This window comes from Dipteris shenzhenensis, chromosome 22 (genome assembly GCF_047967505.1).
Source record: "Dipteris shenzhenensis isolate YYH24624 ecotype China chromosome 22, Dip_SZ_1.0, whole genome shotgun sequence".
Lineage (NCBI taxonomy): Eukaryota > Viridiplantae > Streptophyta > Polypodiopsida > Gleicheniales > Dipteridaceae > Dipteris > Dipteris shenzhenensis.
The window spans coordinates 965,709-989,471 of NC_141617.1; positions in this window are offsets into that span (position 1 = coordinate 965,709).

Genomic DNA, 23,763 nt, shown 5'->3' on the forward strand with positions numbered 1-23,763 from the left:
GAAGTTGTTCTTTTCAAGCTTTTCAGTGACAATCTGTGAAAGAGAATTAGATGCCATTACAGAACACTGCAAAATATTCTATCACTGCAGAAAACACAGCTTTTGCCTCACACGGGCAGATCTGCAAAACTTGTTGGGATATCTCAAGGTGTATGCCTCAGGCACACCTTATGTTTCTATGTGTGAGTGCTAGAGGCACAGTTAGGTACCCACAAGCACAGTTAGGTGGTGGAAGAGCCACATAGGATGATTGAGAGAATCTAGTAGCAGATTGAGGAGATGATTGTGGAGCTCTGAAGTCATCAGTGATGTCAGTGAGCATGTATGAGGTGCCTACTTAAGGACCTCACTCTTCTTCATTCTACAAGCAAGTAATGTAAGTATTCTGAGTTTGTGTCCATTCTTTGCTTTCCTTTCAGCTTACCAACATGGTATCAGAGCCCTTTGATCCCCCTTGAGCCCATTTCTGCCACATCATCTTCTTCTTCTTCATCTTCTTCTTCTCCATTTTCCTCTTTCTTCCCAAAATATTTGAGAGCTTGGTTCTCCACCTACAAATGACCATTGCCCAAACCCTCTGAGCTGGAAACTCCTCTAGTATGGGCGAACTTCCACCTGTAAGCAATTGAAGAAAAAACGTCTGTGGTGGCTGCCATTCCCCAAACAGCGCATTTTTTACCATTTCTTCTACTACTCAATACTCCCTGCCTGCTCTGCCATTGCCTGAGCCCTCTTAGGAGTAGATGGCCGACCTCAAGACGAAGATTTTGAGCCATTTTTCAGCTCATTTGGTTCAATAACGAGGGAGAAATCATCAAAACTCAGGTTCAGCCTGTAGCAACTCTCACGAGCAAAAGTGCACACCATTTCGTCCAACCTCTGTGCTGGACCCTCTCTGGTATATGAGCTTTCTTTTGCTTTAAAAAGTCCTCTTTTCCTTGCTTTGAAGAGTGAGCTACAAGCCCTCCAAGTTCAGCCTTTTGGTTTTGACAGTTTTGGACAAGTTTTTGAAGATGATGCTACATAAAATGCTACTCTAGCATTTCTGGGTTTTTGAATCTTTCAATAACTTCAGTACAAGTGTGGCTTCAGTTTTGTTTTGAATTGCTAGACCTGGTTTTGATTGGAAAGTATTCATTTTAGCCACTTCTATGAAGCATGTAAGAAGAAGCATCATTGATTGAATATTGGTCACTAGTCTTTGCTACATCAAGTGCTCATATTTTGGAAGTCTTTCAGTTATTTTTTGCCTTGTAAGAGAGATAGACACTGCCCAATATCTGGGTTAGACCCTCTCATGGCTACCCTATTGAATCTAGAGAAGTTGAAGTTCAATGGAAAGGGCTTCCACACATGGCAGATGAAGGTGAAATTTGCATTGATGAGGGAGAACTTATGGGGACTTGTCAAACCGACTCCTACCGCTTCTTCTACGGCCTCCAATGCTGGAGAATCCTGTTAGAGTTAGCTCAAATGTCCACCTCTCATGTAACCCACCAATATTCTGTGTACCCAATGTTGTAAGGCCCCCATATGAGGAGAAGCCATGATGGGTATCAGATATTGGGAGGGATCCCCAGTTTAGACACTGGAAGGGGTCTTAGAGTAGACCAGATGGTTATGAGACGGCTTAGGAGCCAAGAGTAGATACCCGTCTGCACAAAGGGGGGGTTCGGGGGGGCGATAGCCCCCCCGATAGCAGGGGGTCCGGGGGGCGCAGGCCCCCGGTGGGGGTCTGGGGGCAAAGCCCCCAGCGGCAGGGTCCGGGGGACATCCTTCATCTGCCCGACGGCATGTTTTCTGAAGGGTCGGTTGGTCTTCCAGGCCGACTGTCTATTAGGCCGACTGCCTATTACAGGGCCGACCGTCAACCACTTACACTATATAAGTGGCCACCCCCTATCATCAGATCACCAGTTCTTCACGCTCATAGTCCTCCGTCCAGCATCTGTCTAGATCACCATCGAAGCTCTGTCTGTAGAGCGCACGGGTGGACAGCCAACCATCAGTTGTATCAGCAGTTTGGTATATCAGAATTTTTTGTATTCTCTCCAGCTTTCCATCGTGTACTTGCGTTTTGTTGTTATCTTCCGCTGCGTACTATTTTCTTACAAATCCTCAACTCCGACATGACCGATAAGGGATCCAGCTAGAGAAGAAAAAGCATACGGTATCATTGCTCTTGCTTTAGGAGATGATTATATTCACCATATCTCTGACTTGGAGTCTCCTTCAGAAGCTTGGCAGAAGCTTGACATGATTTTTGGTGCTAGTTCTCACATCTCTAAACTATCACTTAAAATCTCTTTCTTTGAATTTGGCTAGTGGTACTACTTTGGCAGCTCATGTCAACTATATGCGGAGTCTTATGACTCAGCTTGCTTCTATCAACTCTCCTATTACTCCAGATGATGCTATGGCAGTGTTACTTAAGAGTATGCCTGAAGATTATGATCACATAGTTAGCACTTTGAAAAATCTTTCTAATCCTAATCTTGAAGGTATTATCTTTGCTCTCCAAGAAGAAGAAAGGCATATGGAGCTCAGGAAAGGCAATGACACTGTTTATGCTGTAAAAGTCCAGAAGGGCAAGTATACCCCTTGCAATCACTGTGGAAAGACAAATCACCTTTCAAAGGACTGCTTCAAAATTAATCCATGCAAGCACTGTGGCAAGAACAACCATAATGAGAAGTTTTGCAAAACCAAAGCAAAGACAGAAAATGCAAATCTACTTTTAGTTGGTGAGCCTCCACAAGATGAGGCATCCTTTGAAGATTATGCATTTTAAACACATCTCTATGTATGCTCCAGATCTCTCTTTTTATGTCAAGGTACTCAGCCTGGATAGTCCTCCAAAATGAATGAAAATAAACTATTGTGTTTTGTGTGTTTTGTAAACACCTTTGGTCACCTTATGATGTAGGCCATGTGTATGTTTTGCTCCATGGTACCTCCTGCAGACATTGTGTGCATGTACATGCAGGGGAGATAACCATTGAAAAGTCTTTTTGTGTCCCTTTTGTTTACCTTACACCCATGAGAACCCTTGCTAGCATGAGAACCTAGCCATAGATTAATCCTTGACCACCATGAGATGGCATGAGAAACTATGAGACTAGATGTATCCTTGACATAGCCTAAGGCATTCCCTTTTGGGATATCTCAGGGTGTATGCCTCAGGCACACCTTATGTTTCTATGTGTGAGTGCTAGAGGCACAGTTAGGTGCCCACAAGCACAATTAGGTGGTGGAAGAGCCACATAGGATGATTGAGAGAATCTAGGAGCAGATTGAGGAGATGATTGTGGAGCTCTGAAGTCATCAGTGATGTCAGTGAGCATGTATGAGGTGCCTACTTAAGGACCTCACTCTTCTTCATTCTACAAGCAAGTAATGCAAGTATTCTGAGTTTGTGTCCATTCTTTGCTTTCCTTTCAGCTTACCAACAAAACTGACGAAAGTGGTATTTCACCACACAGTCACTTCCTAGTGACGATTTTGCATCAACAGGCAACAAGCATGAATCTGCAACTCCCAATATCTCTGTACATAGGCATACGATGCAATTTCTGTGGCAACTTTCCACCGACTAGCCGCGCAGTGGTCGCATAGCCAAAACATGGCCTTTTTTTGAGTGCCTGCGAAGAACTTCTGCCTTCAAAACGGGCCCCGAAATGGCCTCAAATCAGAAAAAAAAAGTTACTGCGCTCTCGCCACACCGTGAAGGGCGTCTCAATCTGAGACAGTGCACTCTTGAACTTCTGGCTATGCTACCTGCAGAGATTTTCTCCCAAACTCGAAATAGAAAAGCAACACTCGTCCTCTTACCAGGACACCATGAACTTGGCTTGCTTTCTTGAGCTCTTTACCACGAACAAGGCTCTGATACCGTGTGAAGATAGTGGGAGAGAGGGAAGGAGTCTCACTTGCGGCTTTCTCTATTGCACAATGGGTGAATACACACAAAGGTGGAGGTTGAAAACAGTTTTCCTCTTCTTAGTTGTGAAAGCCAAAAGAACTCTAGTACAAAGAAATAGAAGAACCCTATATGTGGGTCTCAAACCAAACTCAACTAACTAAGGTGGCATACTAACTGAGCCACAAACTAGAGTAGATAAGGATAGCTGTCATCCAGCTATTATTCGTGGGCGGTGTACCAACCGCATCTCTAGCTAACAAGTCGGTGACGTAAATACACAACGGTCACCCTGGCATATCGCGAGTGGAGCTCGATATCTCAACAAAGATAGTGGGAGAGAAGGAAGGAGTCTCACTTGCGGCTTTCTCACATACACAAGGGGGGAATACACACAAAGGTGGAGGCTGAAAACAGTTTTTCTCTTCTTAGTTGTGAAAGCCAAAAGAACTCTAGTACAAAGAAATAGAAGAACCCTATTTGTGGGTCTCAAACCAAACTCAACTAACTAAGGTGGCATACTAACTGAGCCATGAACTAGAGTACATAAGGATAGCTGTCATCCAGCTATTATTCATGGGCGGTGTACCAACCGCATCTGCAGCTAACAAGTCGGTGACATAAATGCACAATGGTCACCCTGGCATATCATGAGTGGAGCTCGATATCTCAACACTAGGCGCTTGCTTCATGCCATACAAGGCTTTCTTCAACCTACAAATAAACTCAGGATGACAACATGAACATAACCTGGTGGCTGCTCCATATAAACCTCTTCTTGCAAATCACCATGCAAGAAGGCCTTCTTTACATCCATCTGATGTAAACACCATCCCTTTCATGCAGCCATAGCAATGACTGCTCTTACGGTTGCCATCCTTGCAACCGGACCGAATGTTTCTTTATAATCAATGCCATATGTCTGTGCATACCCCTTGACAACTAATCTTGCCTTGTATTTGTTCACAAAACCATCTGCATTGTGCTTCACCTTATAAACCCACTTGCAGCCAATTGCATTCTTGTCTTTAGGCAAAGGCACCAATTCCCATGTAGCATTTGCTTCCAAGGCATTCATTTCTTCATCCATGGCTTTCTGCCATTTTTCTTTTCCCATGGCTTGCTCAAAAGAAGTGGGTTCTAGTTCATGTATCACTTTGACCATATAGGCATACTGAATGGCTATAAATCCATCATATTTCAGCCTATCCACAGGATACCTAGCTCTGGTAGACCTGGGCAAAATAGGCTCACTTCTAGGTGCTCTCAAAACATCCCTTGTCTTCCTTACTCCAGGTGTAACAAAAGAAGGAATACCCAACTCATGATCAAGGCTCTGTTCCTGAGCCACTAGATTCACCATCCACATAAGAGTGACTTGTATTCACATCAACCATGGGCTGATCTACTTTCTCTTTTCCTTTTTGTGATACTTGCATACCACTATTTGCATTGCTTTGAGGAGATTCTCCTGATCTCAATCTGCTTGGAAGTATGTGAACCACTCCTAGAGGACACTATAGGTCCACTAATATTTTGTGATTGCTGCTCTGAATTCTGTGCAGCATTACCATTTTGTGCATCTACATCCTCAATCACATTTACTCGTTTATACCAGCTGCTCATCTCATCAAAAACACCTTTGCTCACTGTAAACTTATGAGTAGAAGGGTTATAGCATGTATACCCTTTCTAATGTAGAGAATAACTAATAAAGATGCACTTCTCAGCTTTTGGATCTCAACTCATCTGGCACATGAACATAGGCAATGCAACCAAAATTTTTCAAATGAGAAATATCTGGTTTCCTACCAGTATACCTCTCCTCTGGCATCATGCCATGTATTGCTACAGTGGGAGTCCTGTTCTTTATGTAGACTGCTGTAGCAACTGCTTCAGCCCAATAATAATTTGGCAGGTCTTTTTGTTGAGCATGGCATGAGATACCTCTCCAATATGCCTGTTTTTCCTTTCTGCAAGTCCATTTTGCTATGGGGTATGGCTGCATGATTATTGCTGCTTTATGCCATGCTCCTGCAGGAAACTTGCAAACTCATTTGAGAGGTACTCTCCCCCTCCAATTGACCTTAGGCTTTTTATTTGCAAGCCTATTTCTTTTTCAACCATAGCTTTAAAAGCTCTGAAATGCCCAAACACTTCACTTTTCTTTTTCATCAAATACACCCAAACTTTTCTGTTGTAGTCATCAATAAAAGTGACAAAATAATGACATCCTCCAATAGATGTAGCTTTAGTAGTACACACATTCAGAGTGGATTAATTCAATCACCTCTTACTCTCTCGAACATGTCTAGGAAATGGTTTCCTTGCCTGTTTTCCAAATTGATAGGCTTCACATACCTTATGCATTTCTGCAACCTTGAACTTAGGCAATACTGCAACCATATTTTGGGCCTGCATTAATTTTAGTCACTGTACATTAACATGAGCAATGGATTTATGCCAGATATCAATATCTGCAACTACACCGGTCCCATGTGCAAACATTGCTGCACTCAATTCAGGCATGTCCACATCCAACGTAAACATCCTGCCCTTCTTCTTTCCTTTTGCTATCAAGCGACCATTATTTTTCATATCCTCAACAAAGCATCCATGAGGATTAAATCTAACCTGCAAGCCCTGCTCAACCCTTTGACCAACATAAACTAGGTTCTTGGTGATATATGGGACACAAAATACATCAGACAGTTATTTTCTTTTACCATCCTGCATAGACAAAGGAATTTTACCCTCATTTTACCAATCTGCACAATAGGATGTGCAGTGTCATCACTAGTATGTACTTGTCATTCTACTTTTTATAGCAGTCTTTAACCATATGACCCATTTTACCATAGTAGGGGCATTCAACATTACTATTTGCATTTTGGCCTCTCTACAATCTACCATGACCTCTTTGGCTCCCCCTGCCTCTAAGGTTACCACATCCTCCTCCATAGGATTGGTTTTCTTGAATTTGCTGCATATTTTGATTTCTGCCATGGCCTCCAGATCGGCCTGCGCTACCTCTACCTCTACATCTTCTAGCATTTGAGTAGAAGATAGTTTCTTTTGAAGATGCATCACCATTTCTCTGCTCTTGAGAAATTAGAAGAGCAATCAACTCCCCAAAATCAAGAAAATTCTCACAGACAGCAATGGATGTCCAAAACTGTGCATAATCCTTTCCTAGACCATTCAAGGTCACAGAAACTAAATCATCATCTTCCACTGGCGACCCAATGGAAGCAAGTGCATCTGCAATCTTCTTTACCTTCATGTGGTAGTCATTGATGCTCATATTTTCTCTCTGCACATTATGCAACTCTTGCTTGTGCTGCATTTTCTTGGCTTGCATATTTGTGCTATACATTTTTGTCAAAGTATCCCATGCCTCCTTCGGCATGCTTGCATCCTGAATATGCACAATCATAGAATCTAAAATACTGATAGACAGCCAATACATCTCTTTTCTGGCTCTCTCATGCCAGCCTTTAGATGCCTGGAACTCCTGTTGATTGGGAACATTAGGAATAACTGGTTCTTATTCAGCTCCAATAATGAACTCCCAATAGCCTTTTCCCTTAAGGAAATTTGTCATTCTAAACTTCCATGCTTGGAAGTTGTTGTTGTCAAGCTGTTCAGTGACAATTTGTGAAAGAGCATCAGACGCCATTACAGAAGACTGCAAAATATTCTGTCACTGCAAAAAAACACAACTTCTACCTCACAAGGGCAAATCTGCAAAAGTGACAAAAGTGGTATTTGACCACACAGTCACTTCCTAGTGATGATTATGAATCAATAGGCAATAAGAATGATTCTATCACTCCCAATATCTCTGTGCATAGGCATACGATGTAATTTCTTCGATAAATTTTTACCAACCTTCAAAACAGTGGTCACATAGCAAAAACAGGGTACTTTCCTGAGTGCCTATGAAAACTTTCACCACCAAAATGGGCCCCAAAATGGCCTCAACACATAGCATATATTGTCCTCTTGCCACACCCCAAAGGGCATCCCAATCTTAGATAGTGCACTCTTGCACTTTTTGGTTGTGCTACCTGCAGAGATTTGCTCCCAAACTTGGAAAAAAGGAAAGCAATACTGATTCTCTTACTAGGACACCACAAACTTGGTTTGGAGAGTGGGAGAGAAGAAGTGAGTCTCACTTGTGGCTTTCTCACATACACAATGGGGGAATACACACAAAGGTGGAGGCTGAAAATAGTTTTCCTCTTCTTAGTTGTGAAAGCCAAAAGAACTCTAAGTACAAAAGAATAGGTGAACCCTATATGTAGGTCTCAAACCAAACTCAGCTAACTAAGGTGGCATACTAATTGAGCCACTAACTAGAGTACATAAAGATAGCTGTCATCCAGCTATTATTCATGGGCAGTGTATGAACTGCATTTGCAGCTAACTAGGACACCACGAACTTGGTTTTCTTTCTTGAGCTCCTTACCACGAACCGAGCTCTGATACCATGCGAAGAGAGTGGGAGAGAAGGAAGGAGTCTCACTTGCAGCTTTCTCACATACACAATGGGTGAATACACACAATGGTGGAGGCTAAAAATAGTTTTCCTCTTCTTAGTTGTGAAAGCCAAAGAACTCTAAGTAGAAAAGAATAGGTGAACCCTATATGTGGGTCTCAAACCAAACTTAGCTAACTAAGGTGGCATACTAACTGAGCCACTAACTCGAGTACATAAAGATAGCTGTCATCTAGCTATTATTCATGGGTGGTGTACCAACCGCATCTGTAGCTAACAAGTCGGTGACATAAATGCACAACGGTCACCCTGGCATATCACTAGTGGAGCTCGATATCTCAACAAATCCTTGGCTAGGAGGAATTAGGGAATAGTTTCTTCATTTGCCCATGCCGACACGTTTTCGAGCCGCCAAAGATTCATGAAATTCTCCCCATAAGAGCCACCATTCATGAAATGGCTCTAGTTGCTATTGGGAAACGCTACAAGGAGCATGCTGATGAATTTATGTCCCATTTGGTTTAGTAATATTCCCGCAATTGACCAAAACACAGTCTATGTTCCTCATACAATGCTGCACGGTTCTTGATGAATTGGCACAATTCCTTTTCGTGGCTTCTTTCTTGGGGTATGAGCTTCGAATCAGTACCAATATCCCTCTCTTAATGTCTTCTGATTACTCTAATTTTGGCCCAAAATTTTACTCTTTCATGGTTAACTATTTTCTAGATGTTTGAATGTGTTTGATAGAGTTGACCAAGTCAAACTGATAAATATATTGAGGGATTTTGTTCCCAGCATGCTATTTGACTTTAAAAAGCATTGGTTTGACTCTCTTGACTTTGATTGTCTTGAATGATTGAGACATTTGTAACCATTAGTGGTAAGACCTTCCCTATGGCCTCCAAAACCAAGATAGATAAGTTTGAGGGAGAGGGTTTTCATACTTGGCAGACTAAAACTAAATTTATTCTTATAGAGAAGGGGATCTGAAATGTGGCTAATGGAAAAGAAAAGAAACTAACCACTAGGAAAGGAAAAGCTTTATGGCTCCCTAAGGATGAAAAGGCACTAGCCATAATTGCTCTTGGATTGAGTGATTCTTTTATCCACCACATTGATGGCTATGAGACCACTCATGCTGCATGGAATCATCTTGATCTTGTCTTTGGATCACAGGGGAAGTGTTCCAAGTTTATCTTGCTCATCAAATTCTTTAATCTGAAATTGGATAGAGGAGAATCCATCTCTTCACATTTAAACTCCATGAAGAGCATACTAACTTAGTTAGCTAGTAGCATCAAGTTTGATCTTGATGATGACATTGTAATTGCTATCTTACTCAAAATTCTAACTAAGGAATATGGCACTATTGTCACTACTCTCACAAATATACTAGAGATTAGTTTGGTGGAAATTGAGGCATCCTCCTTGGACGGGAAAAGGAAAATCAAATAGAGGAATGACTACAAAGAACATGGGGAATATTTGGTCAAAAGAAACTTCAAGGGATCCACTAGTAAGAGTAAGATGAAGTGCAAATTTCATGGAAATCCTAGACATTTTGAGAAAGAGTGCTATGCAAAGAAAAAATGTTCAGCAAACCTTGTGGAAGAAGTAGAGAAAGAAGAAGAAGAAGAACCAGAGGATGTTAAAGCCCTGACTGCTTTCACCACCCAAGTCAATATTAATGAGGGTGATGACCCATATATCTTCTAAATTGTTTATGAGTGTGGTCAATAAGGGTTCTCTACCCTAGGATGTCCCCCTTAAATGATTTTCAGTCCTTTGTTTGAGGATTTACCTTGTTGGACCCATGGGAATTTCCATACAAAGTCATTGTCCAATCTTCCAGTTGTATTAAGCGCTGTTACCAGTCCATTAGACCTTGGTGGACACCGCCAAGCTGGCTCTTCACTAGTCTTTTGTATCCCAGCACCAGCCATCTGGTCACGTAGATTTTTTATTTGGGTTATGAATGCCTCTGCTGTCTCTCCTTCATTAAACTTCTCAGCTATGAGCTGATCCTCTAAGTTCTGGATCCTTGTCTGATTCCACGTCTCATACTAACTCTTCAATATGTTGAGAATATGTTCCAGGCCACAATTGCCTTAGATTTATGCTGAATCAAGGTTAAAACACTATCAGTAGTACTTGTAACTAGGACACCAAGGATGATTTTTTTGCATTAGTTTCATTAATAAGCGAAAGTTTTATATGGCTTGTGAGAGTTTATATGCTTTTATAAAAATAAGAGCTTAGTATGTTTGCCACAATTTGAAACTAAAATAAAAAAAAGAGTCAGGTTTAGCCTCTAAGATTATAAAATTATAAATAAAGTCCATGAAAATTCACCAAAGTTTTATATAATAAATAAATATATTTGGAAACTTTTGCCAACATATTATATATACAATTCAAAATTTTGGCTAGATCTATAGAATTAAGCACCAAAAGAAGACTTGTGCAATCAAGAAGACTTGTGCCCTTATATCTAGCGTACATTTGGCTAACTTAAGCCTATGGTAGGCCCATCATTAGCAATATGTCTACCACTCATCAAGTCATATAGTAGGGATATATCTCTTCATGCTTCTATCTTCAACAAGAACATGGAAGGGCACTACATACATAGGTAAACAGAAACAACAAGTAGATTCTTAGCAAGAATAGTCAAATGATTCAAATGACACAAAATTAAAGAATGAAATTTTCTAGAATGGCCTGGTAGAAGGTGTCTTGTTAGATATTTTAAGTATTTCTTTAGTCACAGTTTATGATCGTAAAAAGTAGGTAAAAATTCAACTAAATTAATGAATAGAGCTAGAGTATTGAATATGCAGTAAGTCACATATTTAGTTGTGTGTGTGTGTGTGTGTGTGTGTGTGTGTGTGTAAATCGAACTTTAATTTCATCATGTACTTCTATGCATTTATATTTAGTTGTGTGTATGTGTGTGTGTGTGTGAAAATCTAACTTTAATTTCATCATGTACTATGCATTTATATGTTTAGAAATTTATCACAATGCAAAGAACTCGAGGGGTCCATCTAGGAAACGTATATATACTATGAGAGTTCAAAATGAGGGGTATTTTAATTCTCAAGACTTATAACAATATATTTATAGCAGGGGTAATTTTATACACCATTTTTAAATTAGCAGGTAGGGTGTGTTTATTCTCATATCCAAATTCAAAGTTATTTTTTAAGTATTCTTTCATCTAGGATAATGTGTAAGAGCATTCACAATTTGTTGATGGGTAGCTCAAAGTTTTAATGTGTAGCACTCATAGTCTTGATAAGTAAATATTGGTGTTGGATTCAACTAGATTGGTCTCTCAAGTTCTCCTCAAGTTCCAGAGATCGGTCTTGCATGGTGATCAAGATCTTACCGATTCCAACCATAATGAATTCCTCCTCGACCAAAAATATCAACCAGACCCACAGGAAGATCATCATGAAGCCATTGGTAGTGTGGAAGGTGGGGCCCTCCATGCCACCCCATTAGCTAAAACCTTCACGAAGAGAAGAGAGGAGCAGGGGTTTGGGTAGGAAAACACAAAGGTTTTATAATTGTATTGAAGAATCAAAGACCTCAAGCTCTGTGGCTTCAAGAATTGAATTGCGGCCTGAATGAGAATTCCTACATGCATCACGAATAAGCTATTTCTACTCATATTAGAATACTCTTGGATAGATAGCCAATTGGATGTTATTGTTAATATTACATGGAAAGCTGATATAGATATAGAGACCTAGTAGGCTAATTCTATAGTTGACCTAGTAGCCATCATGTTGCTTTATGTAAATCTCATGTAAATACTTTAAGCTATGTGCCTATGTTTATGTATGCCTGTGTGAATTCCTATGTTTATGCTTCTACGTTCCTATATGCCTCTGCATATGTATGCCTATGTCTATGCTTCTACATTTTTGTATGCATTATGATGTATTTTTATGCTATATGTGAATGCTAGCATATGCTTTATGCCTATTTAATGAATGCCTATTCTTCTATCTGCCTATGTGAATGCATATCCTTCACATCTATGACCTATAGAGTTTAGATAAACAATTATTATTCTGTATTGCAACAATCCATCATCCTTTTATGGACCATATCGTGTACGACTTCACATAAATGCAACTATATCTTCTCATCCATGGTTTAATCATGTAGACATTGTGTAAAGGTCTCATTAAAATATACCCCATCATGGATTATTTTCTTTTGCAAAAGAGAAAAAATTTATTAAAAGAAAATATTTACATTGCAAAAGTTTTGATCATGTAGGCATTGGAGAGGCATTGCAACTCATGCAAACGTCTCAATAATTGTAAATCAAATTGAATAACTTGACAATAAACATCTTATCTTCCTTATTTTAAGGATTGAGTTGTCAATCGAGGGGCTAGCCATGTGTCATCCATTCGATCAATGTGTGTGGGATATGGGGAATAAAATGGTCATCATTGTTGGGATAAGTATGATCAAGGGCTTGCTCTATGGTACATGTGTGCATCTAGGGGAGTCACATGTGTGATTGTGTGTGTTGTAAAGGCACATCAAGTGCTATGATATGTCTAGTGTGTGACCTAAGTGATGAATCTGTAAGACAAAGACAATCCCACTGATGTAGGGACTGATTCCCACTGATGTAGGGGCTGATTGCCACTTATGTAGGGAAGGTATTACCTTCTCCCCCTTTCCATAAGAGAGAGTCCTCTCTCTCACAATCCATAATAGAGAACTACCATCTTTCTTTCATTGTGCTCTCACACCTCTTGCAAGATGCATCTATTCTATCCTATGGGACTCTACACTTGGTATCAGAGCTTTAGGTTCTAGATCTAGCCTAGCCTACCATTATATTCTCTCTCTAGCCGAAGCCCTAGTTAGGTGCCACATCATCATCTCCTTCCTCACCTCCATCTTCCACCTTCGCTTGCCAAAGTCGATTTTGGAAGTGAGACTTCTCTTCAAGCTTGCATTCTTACCTTCTCATCTTTCAGGAGAGACTTCCAAAGGCGAGGGAGAATCTGCAGAACAAGCTATCTCACCATTTTCAGGGCGGCATTGCCTCAAGAAGTTGCATCAACCTTCTTCCTGGTTCTCACTGTGGAGAGCAACATTGTCAAATTCCTTCCAGAGGGAGCTGGGCGACATCACTACCTTGTTGCTCATCAAGTCTAAGCTCATTTGGAAAAAGATTCGGGTTGATTTTGTAAAAAAAATAGTCCGCGGTTCTTCTACAATGCTAGCCGATGTGCTAATCATTTGCACGATTCCTCTCTAAGGGTGAAGCCCTACATGTTTTCCTTCCTCCCCACTACAAAATCCCTCTGAGTTTCAGCCTCTACATGATGATTTGGAGTAGATTTTTGAGCTGCCTCTTTGGCCATGAAAGCTTGACTATGCTAGTCTAAGTTTGACTTTGGGCAGTCAAAGTTTGACTAGTAGTTTGACCAAGAATTATTTTTAGTCTGCTATGCTCATTTTCTAGCATCTTCTTGGTCATCTTTGCTTAGACATCTTGCATAATGTTGTTCTAACTAATTGCCTCATGCTTTGACATTTACTTAAGTCACATAGAGAAATCCAAGTCGAAGTATTCAAGTTGTTACTCTTTGAAGGATTATTTTTTATTGCTCATATTTCACTTGTAAGGCACTAGACACTACCCTTGGGTAAGACCTTGCAATGGAAGCTAAGACCTTTTTTGAGAAGTTGGATGGAACTAGTTTCCATACTTGGCAAACAAAAGCTGAGCTTATGCTTATGAAAAGAAAGATATGGAATGTTGTGAATGGAAAGAAGTCTACAAAAGAAAAAGCTAATTGGTTGATCAAAGACAAGAAGGACTACTTCAACAACAAAGCAAATCTGCCTGAAGGAAGAGCTCCATCAGAAAATGAAGACAATAAAGACTATGCTTTTTAAGCACTTTGTCTTTTGAATTTTTGTTTATCATCACTTGGTCAAATTTTGAGGTTCTCTGACTAGAGTAGTACTCCAAAAAGAATATGTTATGTCTTTTGTAGATCACCTTTGGTCACCATATGATGTAGATCATGTGATATGTGTTTTGTCTATCCCATATCTTTGAACCTCACACCCTTGGGAACCCTTGCTAGCATGAGATCCTAGCCATAGATTTATTCTTGACCACCATGAGATGGCATGAGAAACTATGAGACTAGATGTATCCTTGACACTGCAAGATGCAACCCCTTGAGGGGGGGTATGTTGGGATAAGTATGATGAAGGGCTTGCTCTATGGTGCATGTGTGCATCTAGGGGAGTCACATGTATGTTTGTGTGTGTTGTAAAGGCACATCAAGTGCTATGATGTGTCTAGTGTGTGACCTAAGTGATGATGTAAGACAAAGACAATCCCACTGATGTAGGGACTGATTCCCACTCATGTAGGGGCTGATTGCCACTTATGTAGGGAAGGTATTACCTTCTCCCCCTTTCTATAAGAGAGAGTCCTTTCTCTCACAATCCATAATAGAGAACTACCATCTTTCTTTCATTATGCTCTCACACCTCTTGCAAGATGCATCTATTCTATCCTACGGGATTCTACAATCATAACTGTCATTGTGGCTCCATCTCCTGTTCCATAGCCTCCGTGCTTTCCATTGTGCTTTCCCTACCTCCGTGTTTTGGAATGAGCTCAGCACAGTAGTTAGTGAAGAATCCATTCATGATGCACAGTGAGTGACATGGATAGAGGAGATGTTCAAAGGGTTGGTTGGATACTATGTACTTTTTTTGACTACCTAGTACCAATGCAATATGATAGCCTGTCCCTTTTCTAAGGAGGAGTTCCAACCACCTACAGGATCAGATTCTAGAGGTGGGGAGGAGGGCATTAGTTTGTCTAAGGTGTATTAAATGATTTGATTATTTTTGGAGGTATGGGTTAAAGTCGATAGTACTGCTAGTTAGGTGGTCATAATGTAGGTAGTTTTGAGGTATTAGGTTATGGCTAGTCTTTATGTGAGTGTCTAGCCTTTGCTCTTGTAGCTAAGAGAAGTGTGTGCCTTTAACGTAGGAAATTTTGAGATATTAGGTGGCTGGTCTTTACGTGAGTATGCCCGGCCTTTGCTATCATAGCTAAGAGAAGTGTGTGCCCTCCTCTCCTCTCCAGTGCTCTTTTCATTCTGGTGGTAATTGAAGCTTCAATTTAATCCATAAAATCAAGCACTGAAGACACATTAAGTATATTTTCTAGAATGTCACGGCCCTTAATGAAGCCATTTTCTTGCCATCCTCTAATTGCATGCATACAATTTGCACCATGATAGCCAACAATGTAGCAATTAATTTATAGGAGACATTAAGCATAGTGACAGGCCTCCAATCACCAACTCTCAGCAACAACCTGCCAAAATCCAGTAACCAAATTTCCATTCCCATTCTGAACTCTATCAACCGATTCCTCCCGGATATGCTTTCTTTTGGTTGCCTAAAAAAACATTTTTGAGGGACAATCTACCACATTTAGCCATAGCTGTCTACTACAATTCTAGACCTTTCAACCTTAGCCAACTCCAAATCCTTAATGGACAACTCACAGTCCACCAATAGGGTAGAAAAATATGCATCCCTGGGATCATCAACCATTACATGCATATTTAGACTTTCCTGAATTATAGACAACAGATAATTATCCTTGCCAAATCTGTCTCTTTCTTGCTTGGCCCATCACTTAGCAAAAACATGGATACCTTGTATCCCAACATCACATCTAGTGCATTGGTCCACCACATTTGGTGTGCTTTCCTTTGACATAGCTTTAATTTGTTGACAAATTCCTTATCTATAGCCAATATTGACAAATTTAAATGGCACATCTCGAGACCTCCCAATAGGCAAGGGAATGGAAAAGGTTCACATTAGAGGGGCATGATCTGAAACCCCGAAGCTGAAAAACAACTCCCCCCCCATAGGAGCCTTCACTTGAGTTATCAAGATGACCCACCTTAAAGTGGCCCCCCTTTGTGCCTAAGTGTGAAGCCTAATAAATCTTATGTAATGGGGAAGGGAAGGGAGAGGTGGGAAAATACAATTTGGGGATGAAACCCAAATTTTGTTGAAATGGCCCCCATTTCCCCCAAAGCTAAGCATCACTGCAACAACTACTTTCAAGCTTCCTTCCTTTATACTTGTATGATTTCAAGCTTCCTTCCTTTATACCCATACGATTGCATAGCCATAGCCATAGATGTGAGCTTCCATCCTATTTCTTCATCCCCTTTGCAGTTCCTTCTTTCCAATTTGAAGCTCTGCTTTGCTTCCCATCCATGAAAGTCTGCACTTTTCAACATCTCCTTCCTTCCATCACCCCTATTGCTGCAACAATGATAAGGCTAAGAGAAGAAAGAGAGAGGCGCAATGGAAGGCCAATAATTGAGAAGTAAGCCCTTTGCCTTGCATGGTATTGATCACTGCTTGTGTTTGCATGTCTCTTCTTGTGAAATTTTGAGCCATATCGTAGGTGAGAAGAAACTTGTAGAGCATTTTCGCATGCGAATTGTAGTCTGTTTCCCCTTTTGGGTGCTCTAGAATCCTTCAGATCCTTTAGCCAGCCATGGTGTCCTAACCTCACAGAACATTCCCTAGTGTTGGGAACAGCGCGAAGTTTCTTCGCTTCTACCAGACACCTCTTCTCCCTATTTTTCCAGCTCGCATCTTGTTCTTTGCATCATCATTATGAGATCTCTTCTCTCCCAAATGGAGTTTTGCTAACAGGAGCTCCTTAGATGCATTTGGAGGCACGAAAGCCCGTGATCTATTCCAGACCACAAAGAATGTGAGAGAGAGAACGATCCTTTAGGCGAGCTCAATACCCCTCTACCGTTTAGACTTTCATCTACATGGACCACATAGCAACTTTCTCCAGGCTTGCGTGCTTTGGAGCTTTTGGATCTAAGTTCACGTTTGGATTTTGGATATGGTTCACTCGCCTCATCCTTTCGGCTATATCGCCTTTACATCCTTTGCACAATGGGTGCCTCTTACATTCACTCTACCACTTGAAGGCTACACCTCCCCAAGCTTTAGGCTCCATCCTTCATCTTCACTGTCATTGCAATGCGTGCAAGCACCTTAGGAGGGTACGCTTTCAACCACCTCCTTACTCTTGTGGAAATTTCTTTTGAATCATACATCTTTCTTTCGATGTCTTTGCACTGAGCAACTGTGGCTCGTGTTACTTGAAGTTTATGATTTTCACCAGATGGATAGCTTCAAATTTGGATTTCTTGCTTAGTATCTTCTTGGTTTTTGTTTTAAGCATAACCGATGAATGTGCCAATTGGTACTTGTATCCTGTGTGGAAGTGGAGCATGCTTTTGATTCTTCCATCATGCTACTTTGCCATCCTTCTATTTAGATTGAAGAACCAAAAGGATCACATGCTAGCAACAGAATATTAGCATACAAGCGAGAATTTACTAATGGCATTCATAATATACCTCTTATATGCACTTACTCTTGCAACAAGAAGTGAAAAAGGAAGTTTTTGGGTGCTCATTTATGATGTTTTGGATCAATCTAAAATGGACAGCTTTGAAAACGAGCTATGATGGTGTGTGGTGTCGAGTGCTTTGATAAAATAAGCTCGATGGTGGCTTGTTGCCTTCCATCAAGAAGAATGATAAATATACCTTCTTCTTCATTACATGATGGCGATTGGACTTTGAAAGCCATTGATGCTGCCATGGCTGAAGAGGTATGTTTAATACTTTTTGGCTTACTCCCAAATTTTTCATCATGGTTAAGAGTAGTAATTTATCCTTGGTAGTTCTTGTGAGATATTTATTGGAGTGATATGTGTATATACATGGGTCCTCTATAAGATACATACATTTAAAACTTCTCCTTGCTCAGGTCTGTGCACTTGCAGTGGTAAATTTGATAGGCACCACGATCTAGGACCAAGTTTGTTAGATCTAGTTGACAAGCTAAAGAAATGTATGCTTATTTATTTTTTAAAAGTTTTTGTTGTGAATATAAATATGCATCATTGTCTGTGATGTTCTCTTTCTTTTTTAATGTATTTATTGGTCCTTTGTATAATGTAAGTTGAAATTGGTTTGGGATGCTTTATGTAGTGTAGTATTATGATTTCAAATGTGAAAGAAGGGCTTGGTTTAGGAAGTGGTGTCTAGTTCCTATGCTCACAAGGCAGGGGGCTGAGGCACCACGACCTAGGACCAAGTTTCTTAGATCTAGTTAACAAGCTAAAGAAATGTATGCTTATTTATTTTTTAAAAGTATGTTGTGAATATGCATATGCATCATTGTCTGTTATGTGTTCTTTCTTTTTTAATCTATTTATTGGTGCTTTGTATAGAGTAAGTTGAAATTTGTTTGGCATGCTTTATGTAGTGTAGTATTATGATTTTAAACATGAAAGAAGGGCTTAGTTCAAGAAGTGGTGTTTGGTTCCTGCACTCACAAGGCAGGGGGCTAAGAGGCACCACGACCTAGGACCAAGTTCCTTAGATTTAGATGACAACCTGAAGAAATATATGCTTATTTATTTTTTAAAAGTTTATGTTGTGAATATGTGTATGCATCATTGTCTGTGATGTGCTCTTTATTTTTTAATGTATTTATTGGTGCTTTGTATAGAGTAAGTTGAAATTGGTTTGGCATGCTTTATGTAGTGTAGTATTATGATTTCAAACATGAAAGAAGGGCTTGGTTCAGGAAGTGGTGTTTGTTCTTGCACTCACAAGGCAAGGGGCTAAGAGGCACCATGACCTAGGACCAAGTTCCTTAGATCTAGCTGACAACCTGAAGAAATATATGGTTATTTATTTTTTAAAAGTTTATGTTGTGAATATGCATATGCATCATTGTCCGTGATGTGCTCTTTCTTTTTTAATGTATTTATTGGTGCTTTGTATAGAGTAAGTTGAAATTGGTTTGGCATGCTTTACGTAGTGTAGTATTATGATTTCAAACATGAAAGAAGGGCTTGGTTTAGGAAGTGGTGTCTGGTTCTTGCGCTCACAAGGCAGGGGGCTAAGAGGCACCATGACCTAGGACCAAGTTCCTTAGATCTAGCTAACAAACTGAAGAAATATATGCTTATTTATTTTTTAAAAGTTTATGTTGTGAATATGCATATGCATTATTGTTTGGTATGCAATTCTAAACTATCATGCAAATATTGAAGCAAGGCCACTCACTTATAGACTTCTCAGGTTACCAATCATATCTTCAATTTTTTGATGTTTCTAATTTGGCAAGTATGCAGCATTGGTCAAGGAATAGTGTAATAGATCTGGCTAACCACATGAACCAAGTCATAATTGATGATTTAAAGGAGACTTTAAAACTTGCAGACTATTTTTCTATGTCATTGGATGAGTACACAGCTGTGGATACTACATCGTGGTTGGGAATGCATTTGTACATGGTAGAAGACAATAAGAGAACCATATTTTTTACATGTACACAAACTTGATTCATAGTCCAATGCTAATAGCTTAGTGCAAGTTTTGATCCAAGCTTTAAAAGAGTATGGAGGCATGACAGAGTCTGAGATGGTTAAGAGACTTGTTTGTTTTGCATGTGATGGTGCTTCAATCTTGCAAGGTTGTCAGAATGGTGTCTTTGTACAAATAGAAACAAAATATGCTCCTTACTGTGTTGGGATACATTGTATGGCTCATCACACAAATCTAGCTTACAAAGTTGTGTCCACATTTCCATCAGTACAACGAATCGAGACTTTGATTAAAAAAAGGTAATCTTACTTTTGCAAGAGTTTAAAAAGATACAATCAATTTAGAGTTATTGCAGAAGCAGTGGGTATAAAAGGGAGGAAGATTTTGAAGAATGTGGATACTAGATGGATATCTTTGGTTCAGCCAGTGAAAAGATTATGGGATGAATACAAGACTTTGGTCTATTTAATGCATATGGAGGCAAAAGAAGAGGTTGAAAAGGCATATATTTTGCATCATAAACTGACCAACATAGATTCGATATTGGGATTGTGTGGAATTATTCCACTTTTAGACAAAATGAATATGTTGAGTTAAATGTCTCAATCGAAGGATATTTATATCAATGAATACGTCAATGCAATAAAACTCACTAAATTGAGTATAACAACAACATACGATAAGAAGTCAAGCTCTAGTTTTCAAGATGAGAAATTGTTTAAAGATTAGAAAAGTTTAATAGAACTAGATGCCAGGGATTCCTCTCTATTAACATGTGACAAGGAAGGATATGTTTGCCTTCGTGCAAACAATCCGGTTTTCAGGATGATGAGAGAAAACAAACGACACAAAAGACTATAATACATTAAAAAAGAGGCTTTTTTAAAGAAAGTACAAATAGTGAAAAATGCCCTTAGTGAAGTTGCAAGTGCAGTGGTAGATGAGATCAAAAGTAGGTTTCCACAAAATGACCTAATGGAAGCATTTATCATCATATTTCCACATTTTTGGGTCAATGGATCTTATGAAAGTATCAAAGTAGGTCTAAAGAATCTCTTGGATTCTCTCAAAAAACACACTGGACGGGACATTGACATGGACAATATAAAGTACAATGGTTTGTTGGATTTTGGAAAGCTTTATTCACAGTCTTCCCTTTTTGGAGAAGTCATGCACCAGCAAAGTAATTTGATAGAAAATTTTCAAATGCAAGGTTCGATGGTTCGGCTTTGGAACGAGATCTCTCATAGTACATTCCTACAAGATAACATTTCTGAGTACTTCAAGCTTGCAAATTTATGTCAAACCTTTTATTCTTGGCTCAATTGAGGATGAAAGGTGTTTTAGTACTCTCGATTACTTGAAGAATAAACTTTGTAATAAACTAGATGATAACTTAGATCTTAGCTTGAGATTATACTCTTGTTCTTATGATGTTAGTAGCTTTTCGTATGATAGAGCATTAGCACTCTGGAAGTCAAGCTGTAAAAGAAAAGGCTATAATTAGCTTTTTTGGACTATTTAAACTAGACTTTGAGAATTTTCTTCCCCCTTTGGATTTGAAGGATATTCATTATCCCTAAAAAATTTTATGTTTTGCATACTCTACAGCATCCTAAATGCTAGCTATTTCATGTATTTTGAAATTATGTAAAATGGAAAAGATAGAGTTTTCAAGATCAACATCATGAAGTAGGCCTTCCCTCAAGATGATGATTCTGGGGAATCGAAGAAGGACTGAGCATTACATTCCATCACACCCCTTTAATGGGAATGTCCTTCCTCTGCATCAAACCAAGAGCTAGTCGGTGTTTCTCGAATAGCTCTTTACCGAGTGGTTTGGTAAAGATGTCTGCAACATTTTCTTTGCTATCACAATGCTGCAGTGTGATGTCACCAAGTAACACTCTTTCTCTGATGAAGTGCTCTCTGACATCAATGTGCTTTGTCCCGGAGTGATATACTGGATTTTTGGCCAATGCTTGAGCCGATTGATTATCACAGTATATTGTTGTTGGCTTTGACTCATCAAAGTAATCTGTTTCTGACAATAGTCTTCTGAGCCATATAGCCTCACATGCACCTGTAGTGAGTGCTCTATATTCTGCTTCAGTCGAAGACAAAGAAACAGTTGGCTGTTTGTTTGACAACCAGGATATAGCACCTTGACCAAGGAAAAATGCATATCCCTGTGTCGATCTCCTGGTCTCATGATCTCCAGCATAGTCACTGTCACAGTATCCATGCAACCGTGGATGACTTCCTCTGTATTCTATCCCAAATTGTCTTGTACCTCTGATGTATCTCAAGACTCTTTTGGCTGCATTCCAGTGAGATTGTTTTGGATTTGCCATAAACTGTGCTAGTGAGCTTACTGCATAACAAATATCTGGCCGTGTGATTGTCAGATATATAAGAGATCCAATGAGTTGCCTGTAGTATCTGTCATTGACTGTAGGCTTTTCTGAATCTTTAGTAAGTTTCAAACTCTGTTCCATGGGAGTGGCTGCAATCTTGCAATCGGCCATATGAAACTTCTTCAGGAGACTGTCAACATATTTGAGCTGACTCATGAATGTGCTATCTGAATCTCTCCAGAACTCAATTCCAAGACAATAGTGCATAAGTCCAAGATCTTTCATGTCGAACTCTGCAGATAAGTCTTGTTTTAGCTTTCTGATGAAGCTATCCTTGCTTCCTGTCACAATCAGATCATCTACGTACAAAAGTGCAATGGTAATATCTTCCCCTTGAACTTTGTAGTAGAGAGTATGATCTGCATTGGACTTCATGTATCCCAGATTAGCAAAATACTTGTCAATTCTGCTGTACCAACTTCTGGGTGCTTGCTTTAAGCCATAGAGACTTTTCTTGAGATGGCAAACCTTGTTCTCCTGTCCTGGTTCAACATAACCGGCTGGTTGTTGCATGTAGATTTCCTCGTCTAGATAACCATTGAGAAATGCATTCTTGACATCGAGCTGATACACATTCCATTTACTGAGTGTCGCTAGTGATATCAAGAACCGTATGGAATCCATCGTGGAGATGAGGAGAGAGGGCACAGCTAGAGAGCACACCACAAATGACTAACTGTACACTAGATTTAGTTGAAAAAATAGAATATATACAAACCCTTTTAGGGTTAGGGTTAGGGGATCTAACCCTTTCCTTTATAGCACTCTATAAGGTTAGTGCTATGCACATATGATCACGTGATGGTGCTATGCACACATGATCACATGATGTTGAGCGTGAACTCTCAACAACATGAACATAGGCAATGCAACCAAAAACTTTTAAATGAGAAGTATCTAGTTTCCTACCAGTATACCTCTCCTTTGGCATCATGCCATGTATTGCTACAGTGGGAATCTTGTTCATTCTATAGACTACTGTAGCAACTGTTTCATCCCAATAATAATGTGGCAGGTCTTTTTCATTGAGCATAGCACGAGATACCTCTCCAATATGTCTGTTTTTCCTTTTTGCAAGTCCATTTTGCTATGGGGTATGACTGCATGAATATTGTTATTTTATGCCATGCTCCTGCAAGAAACTTGCAAACTCATTTAAAAGGTACTCTCCCCCTCCATCTAACCTTAGGCATTTTATTTGCAAGCCTGAAGGAGGAACTTTAAAAAATGGGATAGTACCCTTTGTGAAGATAGTGGGAGAGAGGGAAGGAGTCTCACTTGCGGCTTTCTCACATGCACAATGGGGGAATACGCACAGAGGTGGAGGCTGAAAATAGTTTTCCTCTTCTTAGTTGTGAAAGCCAAAAGAACTCTAGTACAAAGAAATAGAAGAACCCTATATGTGGGTCTCAAACCAAACTCAACTAACTAAGGTGGCATACTAATTGAGCC